Here is a 12,800-nt window from a genome sequence, read left to right on the forward strand (position 1 = left end):
GATTATGTGACCAAATGGGTGGAAGCATGTGCATATCCCACTAATGATGCTTGATATGTCATTAAATTTATAAAAAAATTCATATTCACTCGTTTTGGAACACCTCAAGCTATCACAAGTGATGGAGGGAAGCATTTCTATAACGAACAATTCGAACAATTGTTAAACAAGTATGGTGTTACGCATAGAATTGCAACCCCCTACCACCCCCAGACTAGCGACCAAGTAGAAGTCTCTAATAGAGAACTAAAATAGATTTTGGAAAAGATGGCTACCACATCTAGGAGAGATTGGTCCTTAAAACTAGACGATGCACTTTGGGCTTACCGTACTACATTCAAAACCCCAATTGGTATGTCCCCTTATCAATTAGTCTTCAGCAAGGCGTGCCATCTACCCGTTGAGTTGGAACATAAAGCTTACTGGGCTACCAAAATTTTGAATTTTGATTTAAGTAATGTAGGTGATAAAAGAAAGTTTCAACTCAACGAAATAGAGGAATGGAGGAATCAAACATATGAGAATGCCCAGACTTACAAAGAAAAAACCAAAGCATGGCATGACTCCCGTATTGCAAGGAAGGAATTTAAGGAAGGAGACAAAGTTCTGCTCTTTAACTCTCGTCTCAAGCTATTTCTTGGGAAGTTGAAAACCAGGTGGAGTGGACCCTTTGTAGTGGCTAAGGTATTCCCTCATGGATAGATTGAACTGCGTAATGGTAAGGGAAACACATTCAAGGTAAATGGGCAACGCCTAAAGCATTATATTCAAAGAGAGCAACCCATCCACCATGGGCCCATTCTCTCCTTGAAACAGTCATAAAAGAAAGGAGAAAGTCAAGTTCACGACTTAAAATAAGCACTTGTGAGAGGTAACCCATTTAGTTTAGTTTTTTTTAGTTATGTTTTTTGTTTCTTGCTACTTAGGATTTTGTTTTTCTCTTAGGAACTTAATCGTGTGTAGCAACTGATTTCACATCTGAAGGACCTCAACAAGGCGTTTAGGGAAGTCCCCTTAAATCTTTCTATCTTACATACAATCATATACATTGAGGACTATGTATACCTTAAATGTGGGGGGATTAAGGGAAATTGATAATTTCTGGATTAACTCTAACATGCTTCGATCATCACTTTTTAACCTTTCTTTTTGAAACTTCTGCTCCCTAGAAACTTATTTTTGAATAATTGCAAACTATCATGAATCATGTGCTTAGGGGGAATAGACAAGAAAGGATGTAAGCAAGACTAGCTGAAATTTTTGGGCTACGATAAGTACCTCGTTATTTTGAATGATCGATAGGCAAGATTCAATACAAATTTAACCCTCGTAAGCCTTTGAACTAATGAGCATCTTGCTCTAATTACTTTTCGATTGAGTGATTGTCAAACACAATTTGATTATTCTAGAACTTGCTTTGTTAGACATGTTGAGACCACATTAATGAGTTCATGCATTAGAATGAAAATGGTAATGCTCCTGTGGAATTCCAAGAAGATAATGCAAGATTCAAGAGTGAAAGAGAAAAAAAAATCGTGACTAGTGTGAGATGGAGCATAAAATGCACTCACACTAAAAGCGAAATAAAAGGGTGAGATGGAGCATCAAATGCACTCACCCCTAGAAGCAAAAGAAATGGGTGAGATGGAGCATAAAATGCACTCACCCCTAGAACCCCAAGCCCCATTTTACCTTCTGATTTTTAATACATTGAACTCATGCTAAGTGGTGGAGATGTGATGCTTAAGCAAGCTTATGATAATAACATTCCTTGTTTTGACCAAAAAATTATGAAAGGGTATTTTGAATCTTGCTGCATTTTGATTGTTAAAGCAATGAGTGCTTACTTTAGTCCTTAAATGTTCATGCGGGGAAATGCTTGCTCCCCTTGACTGTTGATTTCACTTGGGATCATGAGGATTGGTGATTCGAGATTATTCTTTGACGAGTAATAAGGAGGAAGAAGTGGACAATGGAATGATTATTAAATCTGGATTAGGGCATTCGATAGGACAAGCATCTTGTTGAGAAAAAACCTCAAAAATCAGTAGATAGTCAGCTTGTTCCCATTTCAGTTTTGCTTGAGTTTTGTCTTGCCTGAGGACGGGCAAAGTTTAAGTGTGGGGGGATTTGATGCGAATAAAAAATATCATAATATTATCTATGAATATTCAATCTTTCTACACTTAATTTACATTTAATTAGACTCATTACTCTGGTATTTTGATTCAGGGCAACAAGGAAAGAAGTCGTCAGAAGGAAAACAAGGCTAATCGGATGGTTTTTCATAGTTTTGGCACCATTCAGTAATCTGGGCATAACTCTCACATCCGGGCTCCAATTGGGCTGATTCAAGATGCACTGGAAAGATAAGAGCAAAATCTACAACTTTCATATTTGGGTTTTGACAAATTCTACCTGCACCAAAGACGAAATGGGGCCCAAATTCGACGTTGATCCATAGTAAAGCCCAGCTCACAGCTAAAGCCCAATTCATAGAAAAGCCTTGTAGCAGCCCAACTTATTAAAGCAGCCCACTCGAATTCAAAAATCTAGAGTCCTCTAGATTTGAATTTTAAATGTAATTCTAGAAAGATTGAGATCATTAGATAAGAGATAAGATAAGATAGGATAGGATCAGTTTAGAACTAGAGATAACTCCAAGAGTTGTAGCAGCACCCCCCCTAAACTATATCAAGGGTTGGGCGTACCAGCTCCTAACATCAATCAATCACTTGAGCAATCAACTACTGAAGTTCCCTCTGAAATAATCAAGAAGACCATTAAGAAAGCTTCAAGAAGGAGGTGGTGGGAAGAAGAAGAGAAGATCTCAGCTCCAAGGGCAACATTATGAGTTCTTTCTTTCCTCTTGTTCATTTTATTTCCTTTATCATAAACTGATTTATTTATAGCTAGGGTTGTGGAAAGCCTAACCATGATAATGAATATATTTTTATTATGATTAATCCAAGATCGTAATTTTCATATAGTCTATGAGGTATTTTTTTAATGCGATTAGGAGTGGCCATCTCTTAATTGATTGGGTTTATATGAATGAATTGGGTGAGGAATTCATATATTAGACCAAATAATTCATGGTGTGAATTGAATGGTATATAGGGATATATACACATGATTCATCTGAATGTATAAGTTTTTCTTTGAACTCAATGCATTTCTATCTTGAGAACTCTAGTCGAGGGATCGAAGGGTTACTTGATAGAATTAGGTTTCATATATCTTGGGAAAGAATATTAAATAAAATTGGAAAAACTTTAGTTTATGGAAATGACAAATTATCTTGGTTGCGCAGGTAACCATTGCAGGGTACTACTCAATTGGATGAGTGACACACGTCTCGAGAGGACAGGCATGCCACTATCTGTCGAGAGACATGGGTGCAGTCTGTTGAATTGGCAGGGGTTGTGCCATCAATCAGGAGACGTGGGCGCAGTCTAACGGGTACGGTCTTGTCAGACAGAAGCTTCCTGAAAGCATCGTGTCGCTTAGTCGTTAGCTACCTTGTAGTGAGCTATCCTGTTGTGTAGCGAGCTATCCTATTGCGTAGTGAGCTATCCTGTCACAAGTTACTTTGTAGCGAGCTCCTTGGGGTACTTCGAGGTGACCCCTCTCAAAGTTGCCTTTGGGGCAGTTTTTCTGCTTAAGTGTCAGAGCAAGCTGGTTATCCAAGCTCATGAGCTAGGATAGACTTGTCTTAGAGTATTCCCTTTTAGTAGCTCGGGGGACCTCTAGCTCGCGTTGTAGTGAGCTTCCCCTATATCAATCTATGGCGTGGCGAGCCTACCTGTGGGCTCGTTACTTAGTCGTAGTCAGGATGTGGTGCTGAGTTGTTGCTCATGCTGAGTCATGTCCCCATGTCATCTTCTCAAGGGGTCGGGTTAAATCACCCTCCATCAATTTTCCCCCACTCCTTGGGCTAACTATGACACCTTAGCATGAGGAGTTCATGAAGTGTGACGGGTGGATTTGACTGAAGTTCAAACTTGATTGACTTTCTGCTAACTTGCTATCTTCGGATTTTGAGGTCACACATCCATCTAGTCTGCCCGAGCTCTTCTCCTGTTCACACCGTTTCATCTATTCCGATGAGTCTAGTCATTCTATCAATCATGTTTGGGTATCCATACCACATCTACTCCTAGGACGGAAACCAAGATGATGCCCCCTTGAGCTCAGAGAGAGCTTGGGAGCAGGCTTCGGAGGCTCGAGAGGCCTCTGTCAAGGTGGCTTCTACTTCTCGGGGTAGGGAGCCCGACAGCTTCGGTCCCTCCTCAATGATGATGGATAGACTTAGGTCTCTAGCTCATTACCTTAACCTTCTCGGGGACCTTATCTATGGTCTCCCCTTAGGTAACTTTCCCTAGGAGCATGGTCCCAATGACATAGTGATTTTTAGGAACAGCTCGAGGCTAGCTTGCGTCTTCCTCTGCCACCCTCTAATAGTGGAGGTGTTGAATCATTTCAACGTCACCATTAATCAGTTCCATCCCAATGCCATCCGGAATGTAGCTCTATGCTATGAGTATTGTCTTCCCCTTGATCTTGATATTTTTTCTTCCATTCTCTGCATCAAGAGTGCTACTACTGAAGCGCCTCCGGAAAGGCATTCCTATTACTTTTCTCCATGTCGCGGCTTCAAGCTCTTGCATGAGCTGCTGAACAGGGTCCTGGCCTGGAAGCGGGATTATTTTGTGGTCCGTAACCCCGAGGAGTGACCCTTCCCAACTTCTTGGAGGGCTCCCATCCAGGATTCTAGGGTTGAGTTGGACCCTAAAACTCGAAAAATGCTGCAGTCCTAGGCAGCAATAGGCCTTCACTGTTCGGACTACTTGACTGAGGAAAAGCTCGTGCAGGCTAGCCTGAGTCCGGGTAGGTCGCGTAGTGCCTTGTAAAGATATACACATATATTTATTCTTTTTTATTTTTCTTTTTTACTCGGCTAATACCTTGTCGCGCGCCGCCTTCTTTCTAGCAACCAGAAGCATAAGGCCAAGAGGTCGCGTCCTGACCGAGCTTCCACTTCTGGGGGCACTGAGTTTGAGTCTGCTGAGCCAAACTTTGTTTCTTCACCGCCTGAGGTTCCACCTATCCCATTTGAAGGAGTTGTCGGAGGAGGCGGCCCTGAGGAGGGCGAGCTCTCGAGACCAGGGCCATTTCCTCTTGGGCCATCCTGCCCATTCCCCTACCGCAGTTCCCAGTAGGGAACTGGGAGGGTGTCAATGACTACATTGTGGCTGGGTGGAAGAGCCAAAGGGCAATCTTCCAGGAGGAGGTCTCTAGGTGGGGGGAAATGGAGCCCAAGGCACTCGCCGTGTTTATCGTTTCTCGTTGTATGGTGGTAAGTGGTCTTTTCTCTTTCTTCTCGTTCTTTCCTTTCTTTTCCTTTTTTCTGACCATAATCACCTGGGAGCGAGGCCCAAGAGCTGCTTGCTCGTCACCAGGAGGTGCGGATCGCCAGGCTTTCTAAGGAGAGTGCATGCTACAAGGAGGAGTTGTTGAGGGTGGCAGTAGAGAGGGAGCTCCTTCGCCAGTAGGTTCGAGACTTGGAGTCTACACTTATGGACCGAACTCGAACTTCGACACCATGGTGGAGGCTGAGCAAGCTAAGGCAGTCTGGGACTTCAAGGACTCCCAAGAATATCACGACCTCCAAGTGGAGTATGGCTCGAGCTCGTACCGCTCCAGATTCAAGCTTTGTCGTTGGTTGGTCCGAAAGAAGTTCTCTGGGCTCAACCTTGACGACATCACAATGAAGGGCTTGGCTCCCGAGACGGTGGACCAGGCAGAGGAGGAGGAGCCTGACTCCTCGGAGGACGAGGATGAGGTGGAGGAGGTGGACCCTTGAAGCTGGCGGCTCTTCTGTTTTTCATTCTTCTGATTGACTTCTGGTGGTTCCCGGGTGCCAGAACCTGGTTTTCAAAAATCTTCTTCTTGGGCAGTTGTGCCCTTTTTTACTTCTTGTTGAACTTTCCCGAGCTTTTTAGCTTGGATTTTATTTATGAAATAGTAATGAAAATTTTCCTTTTTCTGCTAAGTATGGTGTGCTCTTTTATTTTTTTGCCAAAGCGATCTCATCACTCGAGCTATTAGATCTATACACCCGAAATAGGATTTTTCGGTAATTATTACCCCGAGCTATCCCTTAGTGTTTTGAGGCATTTTTATAGTATACCGCGAAGTAGTTACCATGTATGCTCGAACTGTATGTTTGTAGGTTGTTCCTTATTTGGTTCAACCGATGTATTGAGATGAGCTATGCTTCGTAGGGTTCAGACCCGAGTTGCTTACGTCTCTAGTACTTCGTACTTCACCTTTACCAATGAAGCGGCTAAGTCTTTCATGGTGCTGAGGTCTTAGTTAGCTTGGTGTTTTAGCCCTTAGGCTAAGGGGTGACTTATAGTCTACCCATGGAGTTTGCCCATTCCATGGAGGCGACTGGGTCTTATTGCGTCGAGGTCGTGTTAGCTCGGCATTTTTGCCCTTACGCTCTGAGAGTGACTCATGGTCTACTCAGTAGTTCGCCCATGGCATAGAGGTGACTGGGTCTTATTGCACCGAGGTTGTGTTAGCTCGGAATTTTGGCCCTTAGGCTCTGAGAATGACTCTTGGTTTACTCAGTAGTTACAAGTAATATTACCTTAAGTTGACAATATTCCATGTCGAGGTACTTGTTTCCCTTCAAGGGTTTCAAGCTCGTATGTTCCTTCCCCGAGCACCCATTTCACTCGGTAGGGTGCTTCCCAATTCAGTCTGAGCTTGCCAACACCGGGCTCAGGTACCATAACTTTACGAAAGACCAGGTTGTCGATGTAGAAGTTCCGCTTCTTAACCTTGGCATTATAGTACCGGGCTGCTCTTTGCTGGTAAGTTGTGGTCCTAATATATGCGAGGTCCCTTACTTCGTCGAGTAGGTCGAGGTTGGTATGTAGATCGTCTTCATTTGCCTTGTCGTCATATGCTTCCAGTCGTAGCGAAGGAACCTCGATCTCAGCTGGGATGACTTCTTCGGTGTCATAGGTGAGGTTGAAGGGAGTCTCTCCTGTGGCAATCTTCTATATGGTTCCGTAAGCCCATAGAATACTGGGTAGCTCGTCTGCCCATAGTCCTTTAGCTCAGTCTAACCATGCCTTCAGTCCGCAGAGGATAGCTCTGTTTGTGACTTCTGCCTGACCGTTTGCTTGAGGGTGTGCGATTGAAGTAAAGTTCTGTCGGATCCCCATGTCCTGACACCAGTTCTGGAATTTGATGTCCTCGAATTACTTACCGTTATCATAAATCGATACCGGATGTAATCCAAAGCGGCACATTATGTTCTTTCAAAAGAAGTTCTGGACGTTTTGGGTTGTGATCGTTACAAGAGGTTCAGCTTCTACCCACTTGGTGAAATAATTCACTGCTACCGCTAGAAACTTCCTCTTGCCTATCGCTGGTGGAAACGGTCCAAGTATATCGATGCCCCATTGTGTGAAAGGCCATGGGCTGGTGAGATACTTGAGGTCGGTAGCGGGCTAGTGGTGGATATTGGCATGCTTCTGGTACTTTTCACACTTTCTAACGAGCTCAATAGCGTCTGCTTTCATTGTTGGCCAGTAGTATCCCTGCCGTAGTGCTTTTTGGGCAAGGGCCCTGCCCCCAAGTGTCCGTCGGACAGGCCCTCATGAGTGTCGCTGAGTACGAGCTCGACTTCAGAAGGTCACAAGCAGTGCATGTAGGGGAGCATGTAGGATCTTCGGTACAGGCGTTCGTCTATCATGACGTATATGGCCGCCTGACGCTCTACCCTTCTAGAGGCATTGCGATCTACAGGGAGGGTTCCATGTAGCAGGAAGCTCGCGAGTAGGTCAATCCAGCTCGGCTCTGCTTAAATGACAAGAGTGACCTCCTCTGCCCCCCCCCCGATAATGCTAGGTCGAGGCAGGTTCTCTATGTACACGGTTCTCATGGTGTTATCACTGGTTTTGGCTAACCAGGACAAGGCATCGGCCTCAGCATTCTCCGACCTCGGGACTTGCTTGTGGAAGTCAAGCAGAGCCTCTCTTACTTTGGCTAAGCAGGCAATGATAGTCGGTTCGCGAGCTTCATATTCGCCTATGACCTGATTAACCATGAGCTGGGAATCGTTGCAGATGATAACATGCTTGGCTTTCATTTCTATGGCTAAAGCTAGCCCAGCTATCAACGCTTCGTACTCTGCTTCATTGTTGGATGCCGCAAACTCGAAGCGTAGTGCGTACTCCAATTTTGTGCCACTTGGGTTGTGCAAAACTATTCCGACTCCACTGCCCAGCTGGTTTGAGGAGCCATCTATGTGAAGAATCCATGGCTCCTCATCCCAGTTTGCGCTTGGCCTAACCAGGAGAGATGTCGCACTAGCTGCTACCTCACGGTGCTCGGACTCAACTGCCCAGGGAGCTATAGGCTCACCCGAACTGGGGGCCTCGTGCTCAACCGGCCTGGGGACTTCAGAGCTAAAAGTGCACTCCGCGATGAAGTTTGCTAAGGCTTAGGCCTTAATAGCAATTCGTGGCTTGTATTGGAGGTCATACTCGCTGAGCTCAATGGCCCACTTCGTCAGTCGACCAGAGACCTCGGGCTTGAGTAGGACTTGCCTCAAAGGTTTGTTGGTGAGGACGATAACAGTTTGAGCTTGAAAGTACGAATGGAGCTTTCGGGCTGCAATAACCAGTTCATAGGCCAATTTTTCTATATCCGGATATCTCGTCTTCGCTCCCTGCAACACTTTACTAACATAGTAGATAGGTCGTTGGACCCGATCTACTTTTATTAGTACCGAGCTGACCACTTCATCACTTGCCAAGAAGTACAGCTCTAAAATATCACCCTCTTCGGGCTGGGTTAAGACCGTTATGCTAGCGAGATACTTTTTGAGCTCGTCAAATGCGAGTTGGCAATCTTGGGTCCATTCAAACCCTTTACTTTTAATTGCCTTAAAGAAATGTAGGCAACAGTCTACCGACTTGGACATGAAGTGGCTTAGAGCGGCTATTCTGCCATTCAACCTCTAAACCTCCTTCATTTTCCGAGGTGGTCTCATATCTAGGATCGCCTTTATTTTGTCCGGGTTGGCTTCAATGCCATGTCAGGAATTTACCCGAGGTGATGCCAAAGACACACTTATTCGGGTTCAACTTCATATTAAATCTACATAGAATTTCAAAAACTGAATGCAAGTCTTGTATTAAGTCACACGAAAACTGGGTTTTGATGACCATGTCGTCTACATAACATTCTACTTTTTGGCCAATCAATGGCTCAACCGGTTTATTTACAAGTCTTTAAAAGGTTGCCCTGGCATTTTTTAGCCCAAAGGGCATGACCTTGTAGTAGTACAGGCCAAGCTCGGTTATGAATGTAGCATTTTCTTCATCTGTCAGGTCCATCCTGATCTGATTGTAGCCCAAATAGGCTTCTAGAAAGCTCAGCAACTCGTGCCCTGAGGTCGCGTCCACCAAACAATCGATCTTGGGGAGTGGGAAGCAATCCTTTGGGCAAGCTTGGTTCAGGTCGGCGTAGTCGACGCACATGCGCCATTTACCGTTAGCCTTTTTCACCAGAACAGGGTTGTCACCCAGCTCGGGTAATGGACTTCTCTGATAAAATCGGTTGCAAAGAGCTTCCCGACCTCCTCATCGACTTCCCTCCATTGCTCTGGGGCTAGGTTGCGTTTCTTCTGTCTAACGGGCCTAACTACAGGATCAGTATTAAGCTTATGAGTTATAATGCTAGGGTCTATGCCATGCATTTCTGCTACAGACCATGCAAAAACATCTACATTTTTAAGTAAAAGGCATACCAGTTTAGATCACAGAGGCTCCTCAAGGGAAGCACTTTTCTGAAACGTTCAGGTTGGGTCCTCCGTCGAAGCTGGGATGGAGACGGTCTCTTCGGTGGGTGTAGCTCGCTCCTCGCTCTGCTCCGTAGGTCACTCCAGCTTGAGGTCATCGACCACCTTGGCTTTCTCTTTGAGGGCGGCGACATAGCATTTGCGAGTCTCAAGCTGGTCACCTCACGCTATCCCGATTCTGAAGTCCGTGGGGAACTTCATGGCCAAGTAGTAAATGGACACCACAGCCCGTAAGGCATGGGTAATCGGCCAACCTACTATGGCATTATACGGGGAGGGGGTTGCGACCACCAAGAAATCGTGGTTGAGCCTCACTATGCTAGGCCAAGTGTCGACTTCCACTAGTACTGTAATCCTTCCCAGGGGCCTGACTTCCTCTCCGCTGAAGCTTACTAGGGGAATGTTCGTGGGCTTCAGGCCGCTCTGTTGGAGCTGAAGTTGGTCGAAGGCTACTTTGAAGAGGATGTCTGCTGAGCTGCTTGAGTCGACAAGGACGCGCCTGACTTCGAAGTTGTTGATCTTCACCTTTATGACGAGCGTGTCATCATGAGGGTAGTGGACCCCGCGCACATCGTCTTCTGTGAAGAAGATGGGGTCTTCCATCCTTGGCCGCTTTGGGGGGTTCTGTTCTTCCCTAGCGGCCTCACAAGCTGATGCGCGAGCTGTAGCTGAGGTGCAGCCCGCCACGATCAAACCTCCAACTATGATGTGGATGGTCCCCCGAACTGGTCTCTCTTTGGGGGGCTGCTACTGTGGCTGTTCCGCTTGCCTGCTGGACTCGATAGCGTCCCTACTCTACTACCCTTGCCAACCTGTTTTATTACTATTATTATTACTTTGTACAAAATTTCTCAGATATCCGTGACGGATGAATTCTTCTATCTCGTTGCGGAGATTTTTACAACTTTTGGTACTATGACCGTGATCTTTATGAAAGCTACATTATAGATTTTTATTTCTAACATTAGGGTCCGCTTTCAACCGAGGTGGCCACTTCACGTGCGGGGCATCCTTGATCGCCATGAGGATCTCGGCCCACTTTGCGTTGAGGGGCGTGTAGTCCCTTTTTGCTGCTAGAGCTCGGAAAGGCTGATTTGGCTTTGCCACCTGAGCTTGGTCCTTCTCCTTCTTGCTATCACCCTGAGTTGGGGGCTCTGGTCCCCTCTTCCTTTTCTCAAGGGCCTGCTCGCCCTTCTGGTTGATTTCTTCCTCCATCCCTATGAACCGATCCGTGAGCCTGAGGAACTCGGTCACGGTCTTGGGCTGATTAACAACTATGTGCCACTTGAACTCTTTATGAGTAATACCTTGCTTGACTGTTGTGGGCTGAATTAGGGTTACCCAGTTCAGCCCATATAGCTTGTATCCTTTAAAGTGGGCTTTTGCAGTTTTAACTATTTAAAATTGGGCCTTTACAGGTTGGGCCGAATTAACCATTTAATTAAATATCAATCCTTAGGCCCATTAGTGGGAAAAATAGGGCTGACTTTCAACCTTGATTAAACCCTAGAATTGGTCCAAATAGTTTGAACCAATCTTGGTTCGAATGGGTCTAGGGTTAGATTTTTAATTAAATCCTTAATTCAAGAAAATAATCTTAAATTCAATAATTGATAAAAAAAAACAAAATCAGTTAATCAGGGTTGTTCGCACACTCCATCCTACAAAACAGAGGTTAGATCACAGATTGCAATTTCTCAAACTGCAAATCGCAGATAGCGAATCTCCTATCTGCGAAATCTCCTTCTCTGCGCCGCCATCTTCGACCCAGAAATAAAAAAAAATAGAAATTCTATTTCTATTAATTATTACATCAGATTGAATGCATGTACATTGAGTCTAAAAATAAAAATAAAAATTATTTACAGACCAAATGTAATAAATAAATTCAATAAACTACAAATCTTGCAGTTCTCCCTGCGCAAACCAGGATTTCGATCTCCTCTTGTACGAACAACCCATAAATCAAGAAAATTATAAAGAACTATTCTAAATAATAATCAGATTTATTTAAAATTAATTTCAGATTATTTGCCCATCTGTTTTGGGAACAAATTTCCCAAAACCCATATCTGTGCAAATTAGGTAGAACGCCTTCTCCCTATTTGCGCAGGTTCAGATCTGAAATAGAATGGTTCAAGATTTGAACCATGGCTCTGATACCACTGAAGGGATAGGAAATCCATCATATGGACGCCCAAGATTATGGAATAAAGGGGGCGAATTTCAAAAATTTTTCTTTCCCTTCAACTGGGAATCGAATTCCCTATTTAGATAATCATATTTTCAAGGATCATTCTTGAACCATAAACTGAACCAGATCTGAACCAAAAGGAGGAGAGAGAGATAATACCTGATACAGAGAAATAATATCTCTCAATGGAGGTGTTCACGCCCAAGGTAGTAACCAAAATCTGCTCCCACTGAAGATGGCGCAGTGCAAGGTGGAGCAGAATCAGCTGTGTCCTTCCTAAGAACCTGATTCTTCCCAAGAATCACCTGGACGGCTTGTGAATACAACTTCTACCAATTTTTTCTCCAAAAGATCAGAATCAAGATCCAATCTTGATTTCTCCCAAGGAATGGAGATCAAACTGCTATAGGCAGCGGCTACAAGAAGGAGGCGGCTAAAGGGAATTTGCAGGGTGCAAAATTCTCTCTTCTGTGATCTCAGCTCTGAAGACAAGATTGTTCCCAATGATTGTTGGATGTCTAAAGGCTGCCGCCCCCTCTTCCTTTTATAGACTTAAAGGGATCAGCTCCTAATCCCATTAGGAGTTGCTAACCCAAATCATATCTGGATTAGAAGTCCCTTTTAAGATAAATGATAATCCTTATCTTATTTGTGGATTAGATCAGCCAGCTCCTAATCTAATTAGGAAGTTTCCAAATCAAAATCTCATTTAGATCTTGG

The sequence above is a fragment of the Nelumbo lutea genome, chromosome 6, assembly GCF_056320005.1.
Source record: "Nelumbo lutea isolate HS-2025 chromosome 6, American lotus-T2T, whole genome shotgun sequence".
NCBI lineage: Eukaryota > Viridiplantae > Streptophyta > Magnoliopsida > Proteales > Nelumbonaceae > Nelumbo > Nelumbo lutea.